At 42.6% G+C, this 22,245-nt stretch overlaps 1 long non-coding RNA gene across 1 annotated transcript in view; it reads right to left on the minus strand.

Annotated features, from left to right (window-relative positions):
• Window positions 1-15,725: 15,725 nt before the first annotated feature.
• Window positions 15,726-22,245, minus strand: part of LOC308583680 — a 38,703-nt gene continuing 32,183 nt past the window's right edge. Inside the window, exon 4 of the long non-coding RNA XR_014006344.1 lies at window positions 15,726-16,100. This is a non-coding gene — a long non-coding RNA (uncharacterized lncRNA). The remainder of the gene's footprint in view (window positions 16,101-22,245) is intronic.

Genomic DNA, 22,245 nt, shown 5'->3' on the forward strand with positions numbered 1-22,245 from the left:
TAATGCAAACTTAGAGCTCTCTGGTGATGGGGATGCTATGGAAAGACAGAACCTAGCACAAATGCTTCAAACCCAAACAGCTTCTCTCCAGAACACACAGGGGGAATCGGAGAATATTGCTAGCACTTCTGTGCACAGAATTGTACCAGGTACCCTTTGTCTCCGGACTCTAGACACAAACACCCAACACTAAATTCCATTCCAACAGCAGGAGGTGCCAGGACAAAGTACCCCACACAGGTAAGCAAAAGAAAGGTGAACACATTCTGCAGCTGTCCCCCATGTCTCCCCATCATCCCCTTTTCTACTTTTGAGTACTGTGTCTTGTTCTGATTTACATTACTCTAACATACTGTACACAGAGTGGAAAGCAGTGCCCTACTCCAAAGGAGAGCAGGTATTATTCATCCCCACATGCAGGTAAGATCTCGGTTGGTAAAGGCCAGGAACGCCACACTACTGCAGGCCAAACACTGAGAAGCACTTTTGCTTTGCAGGATCATAGCATGGATACGCCAGGCACAGCAAACTGTGTTTTCCTTTTAAAAAAAACCAAACCCATTGCAGAAGTGATAATAAGCGCCTGCCAACCATGAGGGGGAAGCTAAGACATGAGTGCGGGGAAAGCTCTTGAAATACTTTTATTTATTTATTTTAATATTCATTTATCCAGCTGCTATTCACAGTGTCTAATATGGCTCCTCCTTCTAGAATAGGAGTGGGGAACCAGTGGCCTTCCCAATGTTGCTGGACTCCAGCTCCCATCATCCCTGACCATTGGCCATGCTGCTGGGACTGATGGGAGTTGGAGTCCCACAACATCTAGAGGGCCAAAGCTTCCCCACTCCTGTTCTAGAAACCACGGGCACATCTTTCTTCCAGCTCCATCCAGGCCAAGCACACCTCTGCAACCAAGATTAGGCAGTAACCATCCTAAAATTCAGCTGATCATGATTAAATCAAAGGAATAGAAATGAACCGAAACCTAAGCTAATAGTTGCATTGGTTGCCACCAGCAACTATATTGAGTTAGAACTGAAGGGTACAAATTGTTTGTAAGAGGGTGGGTGGTTGTAGCTGAGTAATATGCACAAAAGAGACAGGGGAGTATAGGGCAACTGGAATTATTATTATTATTTTGCTATGTGCTCTATCTTTTCTCTCTCTCCCCCCCCTCCATTATATTATTAGAGTTTTACGTGTGAGTGTGTCTTTCAAAAAAATTCAGTTGGGTGTTCCAGAATAGACTAACCCAATATTGCATAGCAGTACTTGTTGCAAAGACTCCTCTTTGTGTAAACTGCAATCTTCCCAGCATATGGGGAGGGTCATTCCTGCATACCAACTTCCCAATGTAAATCACACGAGTTGGTGTATGTGTGAGTGTGGATGGCTCTGGCCATGCCCGGTGCCAGCTCCAGCCATGCCCTCTGTCACATGGTCCCAGACCAATCAACCACCACCTCTTGGGACTCTTGTGGCCAAAAGGATTGCCAAACCTACTGAAGTGACTGAATGTCATGCCGTGACTGCTGTGCAAGATTAGAACAAATATGTTTTATTACTTTAAACCCAGCTTGTTTGAATTTATACACCCTTCATTATGATCCCTTGGTTTTTACGGTTGGAAGAGTTCTGAAGGAAATTCTAACTCAAGGGATGCCTGCCTTTGGGGAACAGTGAGCACATCTGGAATTCATAGCAAAATACGGTACCACGGGCTCCAGGCACAAAACGGCTGCTCCGGGGGCACGGCATACCACAATGGCCACTGTGGGGTACAAAATGACTGCCACATCTGAAAGGGAAGAAAAAGAAATGGGACTGAGAAAAAGAAGTGGTGCAGGCATGTGCCCCCATCAATCGGGAGGGAGGCATCAGCCACAGCCATACTGACAGATAGAAGTTCTTTCACCTCTCCTCTGGTTCAGAACAAATGGGAAGGTTGGGTGTCTTGTCCTGACACTCTCTGAAAGCCATATATTGTTCGATATATGTAAACACGAACTGAGCAGGAAGAGTAAACAGTCCCTTGTATGTACAATTTTTTAAGGGGATCTTTACTGAGACTTTTTGCAAGCACCATAGGAGGAACTGGTGGGAACAATTGGCACTCACAGGAGTTTGTACTAACCCTTCCTGCTAGATGCTATCAACTGGCAGAGACAAGCAAACAGTTGGTGGGCCACGCTCCCCCCAAGCCCCTACCTGTGCTTGTATTCATGTGCACTATTCCCCAAATGGTTAGCCACCCACTGCAATCCTCCCTCGTCAGCCTTTCTGTAATGAAGGAATATTTGACAAGACTTCTTTTGTTACATGGTTGCGTTGGGGAAACTTGCCTTTCATATTTCTTTTCATTTCACGCCGTGAAAGGCACAGCTACGCTCACTTAATTAGTACAGTGTGTGAACAGACAGAATAATCTGGCATCAGCTGGAGTACATTGATTTCTAAATTAAATTTTTAGTAACTGCCTGCAGTATTGAGCAACTCCTTGCAAGCGTCAGAGTTGCAACCTTGCTTCAAGGCTTCCCTTGCAACTCACAAAGCTGAACAGGAGCACCACCAGCCTCCTGCAGCTGCCCAATGAAGGCCCTATTTACTGCCCGTCTAGCACTGTGCAAATGTTGAAGGCTGCCAAACACCTGCCAGGCCACAATGCATGACTCATAGGCTGCAACTGTCCTCGTGTTCGGGATGGGTGGGGGCGTCACAAGGTGTGCTGGCCTGCTTTAAGGAACACTATTTTTGTCTCTCAGGTTTTATTTTAAAAATCTAATTTAGTCAGACCTGAATAAAGAAAGCAGAGAACAGTAATTTACTTTAAAAGTATCATGAAGGGGAGGCCCCACAGAGGATGCACAACAACAACTTTATTGTCAAGCGTTTTATGGAGACAGAAAACCACACAACAGGTCACTGCTTGCAATGTAGAAGTGAAACTAAGCAGCGTGCTGCCAGAGAGCCGACTCAGCAGTTTCTTGGTACGGAAAGCCAGGAGGCCCAAAATACACTGCATTCCTGGTCCATACCTTTAACAAAGGGAATATAGCTCAGTGGCAGAGCACTGACTTTGCATGCACAAGGACCCTGGTTCAGTATCCATCATCTCCAGTTAGGGCAGGGAAAGACTCATGTCTGAGACCCTGGAGAGCCTCTGCCAGTCAGTGAAGACAATATTAAGCTAGATGGACCAATGGTCTGGAGTGGCAGATGAAAATGATGGAATGTGCAGAATTGGCAAATGAAACTAACAGAATAAGAGATCAAAAGGGCATTTAAGGAAGACCGGGAAATGTTTATAGAATATTTGAAGAATCACTGCAAACAAGTTAAAAACGTTAGAAGGATTAGAGTTGTGAGTTATATATGTGATTATGCAAAAATTCATAAATAAAATTTAAAAACTAGATGGATGAACGGTCTGACTGAACAAGTCAGTTTCCTAAGTTCTAAGGTTTTCTCAGATACATAGCCAAATCTGGTAAGAGCAAAAGCTTGTCTAACAAAAAGGCTTAGAGCCTTTAGGTGAGCCCCACCTAGGGGGGGCCACTCGCACATCACAAAAAAGAGACCACAAATTTACATACAATTTGTATGTGCTAATTTAGAAATACCATATTTTCCCATCTATAAGATGCCCCCATGTATAAGACGCCCCCTATTTTTGAGGACTCAAATTTAAGAAAATGGGGAGATACACTATCCGTGTATAAGACGCCCCCTAATTTTTGACATTATTTATTAGGTAAAAAACCTACCAATAGGAATATAATACAATCTCATCATAGTGGGGGAGTCTGTGACCAGGGGATCTGTGAGCCATCCCAGTCTGCAGTCCAGTCAGGACTGGCCCAAGACATTTTGCTGCCTGAGGCAAAGGACAAAATGGTGCACTTCTCCATTCCACACAGAGGCAGTGAATCTTACTTCAGCACCCACCACTACCCCTGAGGGTAGAAAGAAAGCTTAAAGGGGAGGGGCACACAACTCTGTCCTCGAAGAGAGCAGTTTAGAGGGCTGGATCCACTGCCCTCCTCAGCCTGCAGTATTTGCTGCCTCAGACAGCTATTTCACTCTGTCAGGTGGTAGGGCTGGGCCTTTGTCCAATTAATTAAATAATTGTTATGTTAAAATCCCTCCTGCTGAAATCTGCCTTGCCCATGAAATTAAAAATTCAAAAGTTAGCATTCTGTGCAACTCAGTTGTATGAATCTGATTTTCTTTTTATTTATTTCATTTCCATTTCTGCAGTGTTAATTAGGGACTCCATGCTTCAGAAGGGAAACATCGCATTTTTAAATTCGCCACAAGATGGTGCACTTTAGCACATCTACAGTATTTTAAAAAAATGGGAGGGGGTCTTTGGCAATCAGCGTACACTGTTAAATTAAAAATGTACTTTGCTTTTAAAAATGATTTAAGCCTGAATGATTTAGTAGACTGAGAATGCAAGGTTAGAAAAAGAGGGGAAGATCAGAATTTCCGCACAAAATGACTGCTGTGTTTCTCAAACTATCAGATGCCAAACATATAAGTGTAAGCAATAGAACAATGATAAACCTATTATTATTATTATTATTATTATTATTATTATTATTATTATTATTATTATTATTATTATTATTGCCGTTTTACAAGATCAAGCTCACTGGGGAAAGGCTGTTAAAGAAGCAAATGCCTTCTTAGGAAGTTGTGCTTTATCCTGAGGGATTAATCTGATAAGTTTGATTTGTTTGTTTTAAAAATAGAAAACTCAGTCTGCATCAGAAAAAGTAGTGGGGGGGAAGACATTTAAATTAAATTGTAACTGAAATCTTGTAAATTACAGACTCCCAGAGGCAACAATGCCAAACTGTAGCATTGCTGTCCACACTCTGATGTTAACATTCACATTTCTTCAATTACAGTAATTTCCCTGGAGCAAATAAAAACCATCCAACTCCACACTTGTCTTGTGTACCGTACTCAAAGCAAACTGGGTAGCAAAGTAAACACACTATGTGCCTCTGTAGTATGACTAATGAAAACAGCAACAAGCAAGAAGGACACTTCCTCCACCAGACATGAGGGGGATGAATGACTACCCTGGCTATTGGCTCCCAAAGGGATGCCAGCCACTTTGCTTCCAGGTGCCAGGACTGCAGTAAGATACAGATTGGCAGCTTAGTAGCACGTCCTGTTTGTTTGCCTATGGTCACTCACATACCATTTTTCATGCCTGACCAAGAGATCTCACTCACATTTTTTCTCAATCTGGAAACTCCTCTGCTTGCAACGTAGGACAGGGCCTGCTTTATGATGAAGCAACTCACTTTGATTAGCAGATTCTGGGAAGTGGAATGTTATGCCTCCACCTTCTATCCCTATGTGCCTTTTAAAAAACATCTGCAGGACATTACTATGTCATTCCCCCCACTCCATTTCATGTATTAAATTGTCTAAGGCCCAGGGTCTAATACTGACTAGTAAATAATAACCACATTTTGTATGTAGGAATGTGATCATGACAAACATCTATGTTGTAGACCAGCCTTCCCCAAGGCTTGCACCCTCCAGATGTTGGGCTATAACTCCCATCATCCCTGAGCATTAGGCAGGTTGACTGCAGCTGATGGGAGTTGCACTCCAAAACTGGGGCTGGAAAAGGCAACTGTGGGGGAAGGCAGTTGTAGACTCTTATATGGTGTGGCTTGTGGGGTCAGGAGACCCACACAGTCATCCAGCCTTTTCAAGATGAATGGGTGAGGGAGGGAACTGAGATGGTGTATGCAGATCCTGACTCTGAATTCATAGTTCTTTTTGCCCAAGATCATAGGCATGCACGTTCTCCATGTGCAATCTTTCCCTTGCAAAAGCTGAGGGTATTGATCATGGACAAGGAGCCTCCATATATACAGGTATTCTCATGTTGACACACTGCAACCAGGACCAGCCCAAGACATTTTGGTACCTGAGGCAAACCACAAAATGGCGCCCACCCTCCCTGCCAGGGAAGAAGGGGTGAGTGAAGATCTACACATCATGAGCAAAGCGGAGAATAAAGATCTACATTGGGGTGTGCTGCACCTATGAATCTTGCCACCTGAGATGGTCGCCTCATGGGCTGGCCCTGAGTGCATTTCACATCTCGTTGCAAACACATGCACGATTCCATCACCACCCTCCTTTTCCCTCTCTTTTTCTGCATTTTTAAAGTCCCCCTCTTATTATTATTATCGGCAGCGTTTGACTGTATAGGTAATTGAACTTAGCATACAAATGTGTCTGTTGGAGGTATTTTTTTGCTGTTGTTGTTATGCATTTTGTGTTTTTATACTGTAAACTGCCCATGTGATCTTCGGATGAAGGGCAGTAATGTATGCAAATTTAATAAATAATTATAATATACTTTTTTTAAAAAAACAGTTATATATGGCATCAGAATGTCAAGATTTTTTGACTAAAGAAAATATGACAAATATGAAAAAATATGACACAATGACAAATTACACCCAGAATATTGCAAAAGTTAACTCGTCTTCTTTCTATATGTTCCTTGTCAGCAAATTCAGAGATGGGATTATCAGAAAAGATTTCTATCAGAAGGTCTCATTCTATGAATAGAACAGATAAGGGTGACAGCCTTGACTGCAGTGATGTGCTGTGCAACTTGTTTCAAATAAAGAAGAACTGTAGAACACTCTTTCTCCTCCACAATTTCAAATTGGCAAAGTTAAAGGTGGAGATCTATAATAGCATTCAGAAAAGTAACCAGGTCCTTGCTGAAAATTATCTTCAAGCTACTAGGTGCAGTAGTCTCGGATCCATCACATCCCTCTGCAGTATCTAATAAATTAATGAATTAGTTTGGAGGACAAAGAAATTTGCAGATCATTTGAGTAACCACTCACTACAAGTGCTACATGTCTTTCCAGTGCACTAAGATCTGGGGAAGAATGGTTCAGTCTTGCTAGGCATCCAAATAGATTCACAACTGCTGTGTAAGCACAGTAGCACCTCTCCAGTTCTATTTGAATTTTATATCTAAGAAACTGTAGTATGTTCCCAACCTCAATTTGTCTATTTTAGTTTACAGTCACTTTTTCCACCTGGAAAAATGGATTTGTGTCTTCGAGCTGTTGATCTTTCACCTAAATATGTGGATTCCACGTGATTACTTCTTTGTCTCTTCTTCAACGATGTTCCCTATGTCATGGATAAAAGTGATAAAGAATGATGAATTTTCCTCTGACACAACATCAAGGCCTGGTTTCTGTAGAACTTTCCTGACCCAATCAAATCTGTGAAGGACTTTATGCCGGAATATTGCTATAAAAGATATTTCAAATGTTTTCATTTTCTTTACCCAAAACTTTGCTTCTGACTTAACCACTACTTTTTCTTTGGAATCATTAACAGTCTTTGTGAAAGCTTCCAAAACGTAGTAGCAACGGACGACAAGAGTTTGTATGGCATCTTCTCTGCATGACCATCTTGTTTGTGACAGGTTTTTCAAGGTGATCTTTGGTTTACTGTTATTAATTTTGAGGTCCAGTGATCAATATTGCCTTGTGGGTAGATCCTGAAAAGAAAGCATAAAAGTAATTTGAACAGCTTAAGTGCATAAAGACTATAATCCATGCTGTTTTGCCCAAATAGGTTCAGTGAATGACTTGCACAAGTCACAAACACAGCATTGTTTATACTTTTTATGCAGGCCCTGGTATTGACCACGCATATTCCTTGTTTTATCAGAAGTCTGGTCCCCTGCCATTCGTGATGTCAATACCGTTCTTCTGAAGAATGCTGGTGAACATTTCACATACGTTTTCTCCAGCACAGATGCCAATAGGCACAAAGCACAAAAAGCACTCCTTCACTTCTCCATTCAATATGTACTAGAAAACAATGTATAGCTGATCTTCATGAGAAGTATCTAGTGTAGTGTCAACAATAAGAGAAAAATACTTTGCCTCTTTCGCCTCCTAGATGGTTTTCATATGAACTTCATTCCCCCATTAGTTCAACCTAGTTCATCAAATATCTGTGATGAAATAAGGTATATGAAACATGGCCTTTTCCTTTGTTTGCATGATTTCTCAAGTGCTGCTTAAGAAAAGGATCAAACCTGGCAATTTCTTCCAATGTACCAAGATAATTTCCTTCATGGGGTGACCCAAAGTCTAGTTGCCACCATGGAGCGGAAATTCTATTTCTGCAAGAAAGATCATAACTGCATCAATATGCTTCAGTATTTCTTAACTGCATTTGATCTCCTTGCATATCTGGCTTTGAAAATGTTCCCACTGTGTTTGTTTTGCTCTTTCTTAAAATCCAGGTCATAATACACTATCGGTGTGGAATGCTGTTTTCATGCTCAATATTTTCTTCACATTCCCCCCCCCCCTCTAATTTAAGAAACCTCTTTTCCCAAAGGCAGATTTCATCCCTCTGTATGAGTGAAAAAAATTGCAGGCAAAACAGAAAATGTTTCCTGTTCATACATAGCGTAACAGCCGCTTCCAACAATGTTTCTGTCCATTTTCTAATACACAAATGTGGATTGTGACAGATAGCAGATTGATTTTGGATCGATGCATGCCAGAGCTTCCATCAATATTATGAAAATATTCAGATCCTCTGCTGATGCAGATTTTTTTTAAAAAAATTCTTCAGTAATTCCTTTGCTGTGTCAAATCCCTCTTTTCCCTTTCTGAGTTCTTAACACAGAAGGATAAATACCAAATTCGCTGAAAGTATATTTGAATTATTCACCATCCAAGCCTGCCTGTGAATCTGTTGGGAAATGTTCATATGATATAATATTCTGGCAGGGGTTTTTTTATAGGCACTTCTTATCTCTTATCCCAATAAATCTACCTGGCTGATTTAAGAAAAGAAATGGGTTTTCCACTTGCATTTAGTGTTCATTCTATGTAACTCTTATAGGGAATCAACTCCTGCTAAATCCCCTATTCTGATGCTGAAGCAAGCAAGGATTTTCCAGAAGACCTGTTGTTTGGATTTTTGTCCAGATTTGTTGGCAGAAAGGTTAGACGATGCCACCTATTTAGTGAGCCTTTAGCCTGATTGGTTTGCAGGGAGGTTAGATGATGTTGCATCAAAACAAGTGTTTCCTCATCAGTTCCTTAGTGCCAAAAGTCTGCTATCTGCAGGGAGCATATTTGTTGCACAAGACCTCCCAATGAACTATAATTATGCAACCTGGATTTGCCAGTATGTGACTGAATCCCACCTGGAAACAGCAACAGTCTGGAAACACCCATTCTGTGAGCAGACAGGCACAACCTGAATGAATTTGCCCCATCTTTCTTGACAGGGTAAATCATGACAAATGCATTGTCTCACAATGAAGCTTCTTTGTGAATAGGCCCACAACAGAATCATATAGATATAATCTACATAGAGATATAATTATCTACAGTGACTGACAACCTTGCATCATACACGTTAACAGACATAGGAAGGAAATGAATCTATCTGCTGTCACTTGGACACATTTCCCTTTTTTTGAGCAAACATACTCTTTCCCCCCCTCTTTATGTGTTTAATCAGTTACAGAATAACACAGGTCAATGGAACACTGTTGGCCTAATCTTCTCTGGGAACCTTGAGAACATCAAATTTTTTTATTTATTTTTTTGCCACGGAGTCTGGGCTGCATGGTCTGTTTTGCTCCCTGCTTTGGTTACAAACCTCTGCAATAAATACAATGCCCTGAGGGTGTCCTCCTGACACAACACATCTCTCAGTCTTTAGACATGCAGTATAATTAGAATGTGACCTCAGAAATCCTGGCTAAGAGAACCTGAGGTAAACAGAAATGTGATTATTAACAGCATTTCGTAGAGATATATATGTTGGGATTTGTTTTTTTTGGGGGGTGGTTTATGTATCAAGTCAAAAGGTTACCATTGCTCGCTCATAGCTAGAACATTCATGAAGTATGCTATCCTTAGAAATGTTTATAAGTTTGAATTTGAGCCAGGGTTGGGGGGTAAGGAAATATGCTGTTCCAGGAGACACACCTTTGTAACTCAAAACTGTTTTCTCCCCTCAAACCGCCCAGTGGGTGGACTTGGTCAGGATTTAGTAAGAAAACAAATATTATAATGGAACTAAAGGCTGAAAAGGGAAGTTTATCTGAAACATTCCAGGGTGTGTGCACTTCGGCACAGAAAGTTTGGCATATTCCAACGGCTGGCTAAACCTTCCCTGACCCAAGAAGCAGATACTGAGAAGCATCTGAGTTATTTTGAGAAAATAATGTATCTTTTGCAATATTTATGCTGCCCTGGAAGCAACGGATGCTGAGAGGGGGGTTCTTTCCCAAAGCATTTGGCCTGTCCAGAGGGTACTAAAGTTAATGGAAATCCTTAATACCACTTTAGATAATTAGGCTAAGTGCTCTGCAGAGACAAAGTGAGCATCTTTTCCTAAATTCATTGATGGCTCAATGTTTTATTCCACGGAGTCACTATGAGCTGCTTACACACTAAACATAATCCTGTTATCCCATGGTATATAACACATTTTCAGCTGGTAAGATAGTACTTCAGTTGCATCTGAGTGATATTCATCACCTTTCAAGAAAGCAGGAGGGCTAGATGCCTACTAGTCATGAATTTATGTGAAGACAATTATGGGCCCATGAGTCACAATCGGACCTCTATCCTATTTCCTTAGTCACATGGACTTTCCCACTTATTTCCTGCAACAGTTGTGTAAAGAAAGGTGCACAGAAGGGCTTTTTAACCACAACATCACTTTTCCCTAGTAATTTCTCTAGCAAGAGAAATTTGGCCAGAAAATGGCAGCATCAAGGGGCAGCCTCACTGGGCACCTGCCCGTGCCCCTGTAAGTGACTCTCTGCTGCCAATCCCTGGAGAACCCTGGTCCTCATTCCTGTTCCTACCAGTTCATCTGTCCACTCTTAAGCAATGAGAAGAGTAAGGAAAAGGAGCAGTAACCACCACTGCATACCTTGTCCTTATGGAAGAGCAAATGTGTCTATTTTCAGCCCATGGGCATTGTCCAGCTAAACAGTTCCGCTAGCACAAACATTTTGGGCTGTGCAGTGGAACTTCTCCTCCTCCTCTCTCTAGGTGTTCCACTGTCCAATCCCATGAACTTGTTGCGGCTTTTCTTTCAACCCACCCTGCAGCTAACATCTGCTAAGAGCCTTGCCACCATATTTCGGACCAAATGCTAGACTTTGGTCAACTAGGGCCAGGGCCTTTTCAGTACTGGCCCCGACTTGGTGTAACGCTCTGTCACAAGAGACTAGGGCCCTGCGGGACTTGACATCTTTCTGCAGGGCCTGCAAGACAGAGAAGTTCCACCTGGCCTTTGGTTTGGACTCAGTCTGACCCTTATGTCTTCCCTCCCCTTATGGTTTTGATTTATGGACTACTTTTAAAATGAGGCTGCTTTTTAAATTGCATTTCAACATGTATTTTAAATTGGGGTTTTTTGTTTGTTTGTCTCCCCCCCCACCCATTGTGTTTCCATTCTCTGCTCACTGCTTTTCCTTCTGCCTCCTTCCCTCCCTTCCTTTTCCTTCTTTCTGCAACTCACACCTGTTCTCGCCATCTTTCTTCTCTCTTAGTCCCAGCGGCGTAGCGTGAGTTGTCAGCACCCGGGGCAACGCAAGTAATTTGCGCCCCCTAACCCGGGGCAAGGCAAGTAATTTGCGCCCCCCCAACCCCTAACCTGCAAGTTGCTGCTGGCGCTGCCGCGCAAACAACGCTGCTTGCCCGGAGGAGGATGGAGGCAGAAGCAGCCGCCGCCTGTGGCTGGGCCGAGGGGATGGCGGCGGCGGCAGGGTGCAGAGGCTGCCCGTGCCCGGCCAGGCGTCGGTGGCGGCGTCGGCGCTGCTGCAGCGGCTGCTCCTCCTGCGAGCAGTGAGCGGAGCGCAGCCACAGCGACGGCGGGGGGCGCGCGCGCTAGGGCGCAAGGCAGGCGGTGGCGGTGGGGAGCCCAGCGGAGGAAGGAACTTGTCCCTTCCCTCTGGACTCGCGCCCCCCCCCAGATGTTGCGCCCGGTGCGGTCGGCACCCCTGGCACCCCCCACGCTACGCCACTGCTTAGTCCCACTCGGCACTCTGCTTGCACTTCTAGTAGCGCCGCCAGCTGACTGGGGAGGCAGCCCTGCAGGGCTGCTGGGAGAGCACACACCAGCAACACGCACCTTTGCCTGGCCACCCAGATCAGCAGAGACGCAGCCCGCAGAGTACATGGGTAAGTGACCAGGCTATACGAGCCATTCCAAGTCAGAATGGAGACGTGAAATTTTTGTGCTCCCCTGGGTCTGCATCTTTGGCAAAGGTCAACCCGGCCAACCCCTAGGTGCCACCATTATTGCCCCAACCTTTCATCTTATTTATCAAATAGTAAACATCTTTCTTTAACTGACTCCAACAAGATGCCAGCAAGAGCACAGATGTTAAGGTGTATAGGAAATGAAACCACAGGATTTATAAAAACAGCTAAGTACTGTATTCACAGGTTCTTTCTGAGCATGTGGGAGCAGCAATAATTTATATTAAAATGTCATTCAACCCAATCAAACCTGTTTTCGATTGCTTCAGAGATCTTTCTTGTTTCCCAGACTTAAGTTTGAAACTGCATGTTCTTTGGAGTATGCATTTGCAGGACCACAGCTGCAAATGCAATTAGGGAACTACCAAACATAAAAAGCTAATACAGTGCCAGCAGCTTCTAGCATTAAGATATGCCAAGAGGAAATAATTTTTTCTTGTTTTTAGTGTTGGCCCCAAACAATGTATTTTGTGGAACATACAATATGAAGCATTTGTGTCACTTTAGGAAACACCAGTGTCATACCAACATATATTTAAAAACCCTGAATGAACCACAGCACATGTACAAGACATGCATCTGCCACCCATAGGTTTTTTTTTCCATGTTTGCTTCAAGCAATACTGATGTCTGCTGCAACAGAGATTTACACATGGCAAGCACAGTAGCGCTGTTACCCCCCAATGACCATACAGCCAAGGGGCACCTCAAATGATCACCAGATAGGCAGCAAGAGGCAGCATGCAACTCAACCAGGGCTCCCTCAAACCTAGCAGCACCTCTGGGGACCTACATCTGGAGTGGCCTATCAAATGTGGAGCTACCCTTAGTTAGGCAGTATGTAGGAGGGAATAGTCAGGACAGAGCAACATGGCAGTTAGAGTAAGAGTAAGAGGTGCCTTGGGAACTGTAGGCACTAATTAGGTGCTAAATAGTAGTTGAAGAAATATCTGAATTGGGTTAATAAATTGCTAAGCCCTGACCTAGGGTGCAGGCAATGTGCTTCCAGCTCAGATAATCAGCTAAAAATCAAGCTAAAGGAATTACACTAAATCTACTCTAAGGAAAAGGTCATGTTTAGGTCAAATGAAACTAGTACATAGGAGCTAATCCTGACAGATGCTCTGCCATTTATTTATTTTCTAAATTAGAGCTTTATGGCAATATCCTTTTGGGTAGAGCTGAGTTATTTCTGCATCGTGTCTTGGAAGAAATGAGAGAAGTGTGGCAGCAAAAAGATAAACAAAAAAAAAAAAGGATTTGACCTTTTTTGGCACTTGTAAAAGGTCCAAGTCTAACGCATGCTTAGCAAGGATTTTGTGCTGGTTTGCGTTTTTACTGAGACTGCTGGCTCCACTTCAAAATAAAAGGAATGTATTTATTAAGGGTACATGTGCTATCATTACTTCAAGCCTACCAGTGGAGATTTTTATAGAGCTGAGCCCTTTGCTTTCACTTACAGAGGTTACCTAGGAATACATTAGGCTATCCTCCATACCAGCCTGTTACTTTGGGACGTAGAAAGAAACAAGTGTATTCATGTCAGTAAGAGGCTACAGACTCCTTGAAAGGAGGTCTGCTTGCCTGGAAAGACTTCATCCTCCTACAACCAGCAAGGTACTTCTGGAAATAGAGTGGTCATTTTTACATTGCTCCCCCCCCCAAAAAAAAGCATCACCCCAAAAGAGGTCAAAAATTGGGTGCACTTTTTAAAAAATGTGCTTGCCAGTATACCTGAAGGAGCGTCTCCATCCCCATCGTTCAGCCCGGACACTGAGATCCAGCACCAAGGGCCTTCTGGCGGTTCCCTCATTGCGAGAAGTAAGGTTACAGGGAACCAGGCAGAGGGCCTTCTCGGTAGTGGCGCCCTCCCTGTGGAACGCCCTCCCAGCAGATGTCAAAGCAATAAACAACTATTTTACTTTTAAAAGTCATCTGAAGGCAGCCCTCTTTAGGGAAGTTTTTAATGTTTGAAGCTGTACTGTTTTTAATATTCAGTTGGAAGCCGCCCAGAGTGGCTGGGGAAACCCAGCCAGATGGGCGGGGTATAAATAATAAATTATTATTATTAATATTATATGTATAAATGTAAATACAATACAGAAATAATGGCTAGTTGTCTGTAATAATGACTGCAAAGTAAGGCCACCCTACCTAGAAACTTCCTTGCTGGTGGATTAATGGCTCCTACACTCTCAATCACCAAAACCACTATCACCAATCCCTCCATCCACTCTCTACTAAGAGTGTAGTGCAAAAACACCAGGAGACAAGCCACTCCTTGACAGCACAATATATAATATCAAAATAAATTGCCACCCATCAGTCACAATCTGGCTTTCACCCATTGATGGGAAGACCTTCTCCTACAATAGTGGGCTTACCATTTAACTTCATACCACTTTAAGCAGCCATGACTTCCCCCCTCTTAGTAGTTTTGCCTGTTGCTAGCATTAATTCATTGGGTAAAGCAGTTTATAAAAGTATTGGCCATTTTGGCTTCGGTGACGATTACAGAGGATGCTTCTATCTTCCCAAAGGATCTTCCCTGTTGGATAGTGATTAATTTACTGTATTTTGCCGAGTTTTCTGCCTTATGCGGTCCAATTAGAGTTCAAAAGGCAGATTGCATGCTTGTACTTTTAGCAGCAAAATGTTTAACAAGCGGTTTTGCTAAAGTCTTATCATGCATATCTGATAGCTTCTTCACTGGATTCTAACATTTGTTGTATCGATGATAGCTTGTCTAAAAAGAAGGCTGTCTTTGATGGCAACAGAAATGACGCTGGAGAAATCTAGCCTGCCTACATTAGACAGCAAATCCAAGGCAGATTCTCCATCATTCTAATCTTCATCATAATTAAAGTGTCCAGATATTTATTTATTTTTAAAGAGGCTGTCTGCCCACTGGCTTCTGATCGAATAGATAAAATACAGCAGGCAAAAGTGAGAGATAACGGAGGAGGGAGAGCAAATTCAAGCATTATTTTTTTCATAGTTCTATGCATTTTCTAACTCAGGAATAGATATAATCTTATGCCTTTGGAGAATGAAGCTAATGACTAAAGTGGTGTGGTGGACACTGGGCATATGAATGCCTGAATACATATCACAACAACCATTCCATCTTTTCAGAAAAGGCCCAGAAATATTTCTATTGAAGAAAGATTTGAAATCAAAATTGCATAAATTGTCATTACTTTTTAAAAGATGTTTTTGTTTTCATTACTTTTTTATATTGTGTTTTTTAATATATAACAGTAAGTTTTTAAAAATTGGTTTCAATCTTGCATTTTTAATTGTTGTAATCTGCATTGGGACCTTAAGGTTAAGGGAAGTTAATAAAACAACAACAATGACAACAACAACACTAATAATAAGTCTTGTTGGTGGGCTTTAATCAAATGACAGGTAAGTCCCAACCAAATTGCAATTTTTATTTTGAAATATTTTGAATGTGTACGTTGTCACAGATACTGAACCAATAGGCATTGATTTCATGTATATAGCACTTGTTTAGAGTGCGCAAAGTGCTTTCCATGCATTATCAAAGTAATCCTTACAACAACCATGTCCAGGGCCACTATTGTACAAGGGTACCAATGCACCAGGCCTCATGGTTTATGGCATTCATGGACAGGAGCAAGAGGGCCATAATGTCTGTCAAACTTCGGATATTAAATCAGGCTCTACACAGGGAATGGGGAAACAGTGAGTTTATACAACTCTCTGAAGAGGCTTCAAACACAAGTCTGCGGCAGGATTTCTCAATGTCTGAGGGAAGAAAAGGAGAGGAAAGTATGGAAGCTAAGTTGTGATGGTGCACAGTGAATTTTCTGTGCCTGAATACAACAAAAAAAGGTTTAATGGCCAGTCACTATTATAACCCCCTTATTGCATTTGGGAGCTTGGAGCAGAGAAAATAGCAGCTTCCGCTAGTTAATAAATTCATAGCTTATATGAGACTGAGCCAAGGATTTCCTTCTCACTCAGCCAGGTTTCTGATAAGCAAATATGCATTTTTCCACCAACAAATCTATAGTGTTGCAAACTAAATTAACCATAAAGCTGCATAAATAGCACAACAGCCGCCGAATTGGAAACCTTGTTTAGGGTATAATAAACTACCTAAGAGGTTTTCCACTCTAAAAGGCGGAAATTTAATTGGTGAGCAAACCTCCATGTGTGAATGCTGGCAAAGACAGGTGTAGTTAATGGGTCAAAAACAAGTGGCATTCCATAAAATGATTCTGCCAAGAGCCACAGGCTCTTTAATCTAGCCCTAGCACTACCGTAACTTGGCTTCCATGTTCTGGGTTTATTCATATAGATCTGGACAATCAATGATTATCCTCCTGTAAATCAGGCACATTTTTAGACCCTGCTATAAATCATGAAAGGCGCCTCTGAAATAAGAAGAACCAGACAGCTTTGTCCCACTTTTTCCAAGCAAGCACCAAAAAGCAGCATCAGTACAGCAGAGAAGTCAGTTAAAAGGCAATTGTAAATGTACAGGTTTCAACTTTCTTACAACTGCATCACAGACCTTCCCTCTCAGCTGCTTCTCATGCGACGTCCCCTCCATCTTTCAGCCCTTTGGCATGTAATTTATACTTCCACTTAATGATGGGTAATTTATACTGCCATTTATGTAACCTCTAAATTGAGCTAGAAAACTCTGCACCCTTTGTTCTTTTTCCAAAGCTAGGTCATAATTATTGCTCCCAGCTCAGAAAAGTTCCCACTTTTGAGCAGGGGAAGCTGGCTTCTATCACTTTTCTGAGAGTTGTTTGGGTTTTGTTAGAAGAAAAACAAATCACCATGGAGATGAATTTATCCCTATTCCTCATTTACTACTTCCCTCCGTGCACCCTCTCACTCACAGAACAGTTTGGCTCTTTCTGTCATTTTGCACACACACAACCTTCTCAGGTAATTCCCTTAAGCAGCAGCTAATGTCTCCTTTAAATTAGTGAAGTGACCTTTCAAGAGGCCACTACTGCTGTGTTCTGACACTCAAGCATTGTAACTTGCCTTCTTATTCCTCCCATCTCCCTCTCTTTAAAACTTTGTAATATACAACCAGCAGGAATCCTCTTGGCTACAGAGAGGGTTACAGTAACCCATCTAGATTTTCTAGGACAGAAATCTGAAGTGATGACGACTGGGTATCTTGGAATGAGAAAAGCGAGTTTCATTAACTGATGACAAGAAACAAAAATCATGTGATGATTCCCCCCCACTCCTTGTCATTCTCCTGTGGGGAATTTTTCTTTTGAAGGCTTCCCTTGAGCATATTTTACCAAGGTCTGAAGAAGACTAGATTTCAGATTATACCTCAGGGGGGAAAGAGGGCACTGTCGAGAAAGCATTGCCATAGGAGAATGAAAAGAAAAACCCATCAAATAGTCACTTTCCCCAGACTCATTTAATTCTAGCAAGTAAGTAGCTTTGCTGACAGAATTCTGTGGCTATCCCCCACATTATTATAATTATGATTATTAATAACCTGCCCTTTACCCTAAGGTCCCGGGGCAGGTCACAGCCATTGTAAATACAGTGGTACCTCGGGTTACAGATGTTTCAGGTTACAGACGCTTCAGGTTACAGACTCTGCTAACCCAGAAATAGTACCTTGGGTTTAGAACTTTGCTTCAGGATGAGAACAGAAATCATGAAGCAGCAGTATGGCGGCAGCGGGAGGCCCCATTAGCTAAAGTGGTACCTCAGGTTAAGAACAGTTTCAGGTTAAGAACGGACCTCTGGAACAAATTAAGTTCTTAACCCGAGGTACCACTGTACTTTAAAAACAATTGAAAGCAAATCCTATCACAAGAATAAGGTGGGTCCGAAAAATATCCAACTCATCAGGACTCAGCTATACAGCTGTGAACAAAATGTTTTAAGTACCGGTATGTTGCAAAGTGCAATATACAAATTTGACACTAGATGGCAATGATAAGCTATGGCAAATTCAATATATTTTTCAAAATGTTTTTTTCAAAAAGTATTTTCACAGTGTTTTTCATATGTGTGTAGATTGCACCTCAATCGTTGGAGGCTCAGTGAGAGCTGTATACTGAAGTGCCAGACGCACCTCTGTGGGCATGGAGTCCCATAATTTGGGGGCTGCCACAGTGCCACAGAGACTGCCCTCTTCCAAGCCACCACCACCCTCCCCAAGCTTCTGAGGGCAGTGGAACTACCAAGAGGGGCCCACTCTGCTAATCTGAACACCTGAGAGATGCTAGCCATTGCCACTGCTGCTTCCTGCATCTTCCCACACTCATACCTTTCCCTTTGAGCCACTTCAAGAAGGAAAAAACAGATGAAGAGGAGAGAGATAGTTGCCTGTCAAGCTGGGGACTGGAGCAGACAAGCACCCTGTGCACATGCAAATCAGAGTTAGCTCTGAGAGCTGCCAATATTTGTGGCATATTGTATGGTCCAGAAGCCAGCAAAAAAGAAAAGAAAGAAATACATCTCTGTGTCATATAGTTCTTTAAACTTTTAATTATGTTTGAAATAATTATTCCCTATAAGACTTATTTTTTTAAAAAAAGTGAAGGCAGAGAAATTGGCACAAAACTACCCTAGAGGCAGAGTTACCTCTCCTGATGTCTCTCATTAAAATATAACGATAGGTCACAATAGACAGACCACCTAGAATGCATTTTCTGGCAGGGCCCTTCTTCTAAGGGCAGAACAGGACATTATATTGCCAACCCCAAATTTTGCCAAGATAAAGGTTTATGCAGGAGTGAGAGGCACTTGCAGGGCAGGACTGTCAGGTGAGATGAGGAATGAACCCCTCCCATGCCTGCCCATTCTCCCCTGCAAATGCCCAGCTTGCGGGGCGGGGGGGAGAAAGAGACATAATAAAATTGTTTGGCATGCACTTTCAGGGATCTATCAGCAGGTGCTGTAAAGCACACACAACCTGTCCAATCTGCCTGTTTCCTCCTTTCAGTACCCCCTGCACACATGCCCCCAACTGACCACAGAAGGGGAACAAGAGGCTCTCCTCATTAAAGTGTCTAGTTCTGCCTCTTTGTGGTCACTAAACAGAGACATCTGGGTTTGTTTTTCTAAGCACAAACCAAAGATGGCTCAAATGCACAACACAGTTCTATTCTAAACACAAGCCAAGAAAACCACCTCCATAAATAACCTGGTGTCTCTGTGGTTAGCAATTTTCACATAAAACTGAGGTGCCTGGTTTATGAGGTTTAGCTGCAAAGGATATATTTATATGGGAGGGAGGGGGTTTGCATCCCAATCCTCAAGGGCCTCTCAAGTGGAAACCTAATATGTTATACACTGCAGATGGACTTCCGCCAGGCCCTTTTTCTCAGCAAGACCTCTTTAATTCCTCCTGTCCCCCTTCTTTGGCTCACTCTCTGAAACTCCAATAGTAGTTCACTACGGTGTAACTTTCACTTGGTCCAAATAGCAGTGTTATGCTACTGATGCTTTATTTCCCCTTGCTACAGACACATAAAGCTGCCTATATTTATTTTGTCTAACGTTTCACTGTTATTCCTAGATGCAATTTCCTTGCAATGACAGCAAGGACACCCCCGTCCCCAAGACACAGCAAAGAACATACAAGTAGAGCTGAAGGTTCAATAATTAGGGAGGTAGCTGCTAACCAACCATTCAGGGACAAGAAGTTAGAATAAGCAAGCGAGAAGACAAAGAAGGTACAAGATGAAATCTCTATTAAATATTTACAGGGGCAGGACTCCTCCTGGAAATCCTCTCCCTCAGGGCATGACATGCTATCTACTTAACATGCCAGATTTCAAGAGTCATAGCAATGAAGAGGGTAATGTGCATCAGCAAAAGGTCTGGGGGTTCTTGAAATGGCAGGCTAACCCTTTTCACTAGTCCAGAAGCTGTAGTAATCACACCATCACCTCACCATTACTATGTGACCAAGAGCAAGTGACATTCCTATAACCTTTGGTCAAGAATTATTAGTTATGTCTTTATCCCATTTGTTGGGATGCTGCCTTGCAGGACATCTTTGGGAGATGAAAAGACTCAGGAGTAAACCCTACACAAATCAGGTGTAGAGTCCCTAAGACAGCTGGAAGGCGTACGCCTCCTTTTGGCAACACCTGCAGCCAAGCTGGTGCAAAATGTATTGCTCTTCCTTGCTTTGGACCACACCAGCAAGGCCAAGAGGAGAGTCTTGTTGTCACTCTCTGCAGCCACAGTAGGCGCTGTGATTCTCCATTTGTTTAGATTTCACCCCTGGAGACACACTCCAATGTCTCTCAAGACATACAGGTGCCAACAATATCCCATTTGTATCTCTCCCTCAGGATGCATAATTGATCAAGACATCACAGTCTATCCTATATCTTGGAGCATGGAGCACTTCACTTCAGAATTATATAGGTCATTTGTTCATATATTTGTTGCAAAGTTTGCAGAAGTTACCCTTTTAGAAGAAGAGGGAATACACCCATACAATCATGTTGCATGATACCAACATTGAGCAATTAAACTGTATGACTTGCTCTTTCAACTGTAAACAGAATTAGAAGTCATCCTAAACTCACTGCCCCGATTGTGATCCGATTGTCTTCTGGACAGGTTGTTCTAAATATGTCTCAATACAAACAAGATCAGAATAAGTCCTAAGTCATTTGCCTTTAAAGCTGACGTACTGCTAAATGTTTCAGAAAGTTAATCGTTAACAATAACGTTTTCCACGAAAGTATTGTGAAAATGTACATTTGCGGGGGAGGGGTAGGTAGCTTATATTTTGTTTCTGAGTCTGGCTCAGTGATTTGTTTATTACATAGCTGCAGCTATCAGACCCAAAGGACAACCACTGTCAAGTCAAGCTCCTGAACAAACACACCCCAACCCTTTCTGTTTAAGGTTCTCTAAATGAATAAGCACAGTTAAAGGTTATCTGTCAAGCCACTGGTGTTTTTTTCAGAGTTTGTTTTTTATATTTTTTCTTACGTTGTATTAAACATTTCCCAGTTCTGTTAGCAGCTTTCTAGCTTCCAGTCTGCTGACCACAGATGGACTCAAACTGCACACTTCCCAGGGTATGGGATGAAGCCATTTGTACCAACGGCAGCTCTTTGGAATACTGACTTCATGGGCTCAAATCATTTTTATGGGCTCCCCCTTGCCTCACTCCACCTGCTCCCCACTAGGGCTGGCCTCTGCCTTTTTGCTATCCTTCCCTGGATAGCTACCCGCTTCATGTCAGCACGCTTTCATCTCTCCATGGGCATCTGCCCTTGTGTGCTCTCATTAAGCATATCTGACCTCAGCCAGGAAAGAGCACCTTTAGTGCACGACACTGTAAGTCCTTTCTATTTCAGGAAGCAAATCCACATTCGAGTCCTCTGTTTTAACCCATTTGATGCTGCCTTTCATCTTTCACACAAGGCTCATTTTGCAAATTTGAATTGGGAAGGGGGGAATTAAGGTCTGGGGTTTACAGAGACAATGAATGAATCAACCACATATTCATTTTGCCATAGGCACTGACTCAGCCCACACATTGTTAACTTGCATTTGGTTGGGGAGGAGGCACATCCAAAGTTATCTGAATGCCCATTTGCATGGTATTCTGCTTGGCTCATACTGAAGGTGCACACCTGGCGGTTTCAGCATGGCGCTGCAAATATCCTGCTAAAACCAAATGCACACAGAGTTCTCGGCTTTTTGTTGCCCATCACAGCAACTGAGCTCCCATCATAGGAGCCAACTCCGAGGGACCAAGGTCCCTTCAGACCCCAATAAAATATTTGAGGGGGCCATCTCCCACTCCCAAGTTCATGGGCATTACCACTCAAATAGTGTGCCATGTCTTGTGATCGATTACACAGGGCAGGGCTTACCTGACACACCCACACCCATATTTTATTCAACCTGGCACCCCTGG

The sequence above is a fragment of the Podarcis bocagei genome (genome assembly GCF_964188305.1).
Source record: "Podarcis bocagei genome assembly, chromosome: 1".
Classification (NCBI taxonomy): domain Eukaryota; kingdom Metazoa; phylum Chordata; class Lepidosauria; order Squamata; family Lacertidae; genus Podarcis; species Podarcis bocagei.